Source organism: Glossina fuscipes, unplaced genomic scaffold (genome assembly GCF_014805625.2).
Source record: "Glossina fuscipes isolate IAEA_lab_2018 unplaced genomic scaffold, Yale_Gfus_2 147, whole genome shotgun sequence".
NCBI lineage: Eukaryota > Metazoa > Arthropoda > Insecta > Diptera > Glossinidae > Glossina > Glossina fuscipes.
In genome coordinates, this window is record NW_023998490.1 from 3,258,189 (window position 1) to 3,259,519 (window position 1,331).

A 1,331-nucleotide genomic window follows, 5' to 3' on the forward strand; every position below is an offset into this window, starting at 1 on the left:
CTAAACAAACACATGTACAGCCTTTTCGTAATGTAAGGATCATCAAGCTCTTTGGACTACCTCTTTATAAAACCAAGCGCGGACCTCAATATGCAAGTGAAAACCTATCTTTCGGGCAAATAGAACGCCTAAACCTGTGAACGAATCGACGTCCTCCAACTTGTGCGAGTCACTGAAATGCTCAGTAATGACTGATTACCTTCTTAAGAAAGAAGCTTCTTACATTTACTCACATTTAATCTCATAAAATTCAACGAGAATCTTACAACCAAATCATTAAATCAATTTGAAGCTGATGTGATTGCGATTCTATAGAAAAGGAAGACAACAGTTTCATATCATCAGCATAAACTAAGATCCGTCTGGATTTAATCACCGAGGGCAGATCATTGATGTATAAATTAATTAAAATGGGTCCTAAGTGACTGTTTGGAGGTAAGCCAGACGTCACTGGTAATTCATCCGGGTTGATGAAGTTAAGCAAAACCCTGAATAATCTATTGTGCAGATAAGAGCACATATATATATTGTAACGAGTCTTCTTTTCGGGGTTACGCAGGAAGTCCCTTTCCAAGAAAGTTTATATAAAAAAGCTCTTGGACCTTCGGATTTGCGTTCTTATATCTTTATTATTTGCGCGGAATTTACAGTTAGATAAGCGTTTTTGAATAGGCGGGGGGAAAACCAGCGTGGTGACTCGCGACCCGACTCTTGTTTAAAACTTTCCACGTTTTATCCGTACCGAGGGATTTTTTTCAACGTTTGTCCGTACCGAGAGACTCTGCAAACAAAAATACGCAGCCAGTGTTATTCAGGGATGACGACTAAGCTGAGCCATCCCCTATCCGTAAAGTCCAAAAAAAAATCTGTGCCTGTATCGTCAAATAGATATGTTGTCTGTGACCATTTACCTCTGGCTGCTATAATATGACTGAAAGGATGAGCGCAGTGCGACACGCTCTTTTTATAATCGCAATCACCATAGCTGTCCCGTTACATAGATGCTTTGACTTGCATATATGTTACAATAATATTCTCTTATTACTAACAATATCTCTTATTACTGATACTACTTTAGGTTCCAACTTGTGTGATTGAACATGTATAAGCGCCGCTGGCGATACAAGCATGACAACATCCGTAAATGCATAATATGAGTAGTTTAATGCTAAACGTAGCTTTTTGATACGTAGAAGTTAAATATGTATGTAGGTCTATAGGCATGTTGCTCAGTGGATTGCAACTTGTTCATCGACAGCACTTATACATGTTTCCCTAGGACAAGACAATCTGAATGGTTTTATTTTCGATTTTGCCCTATTTTGAAAAAT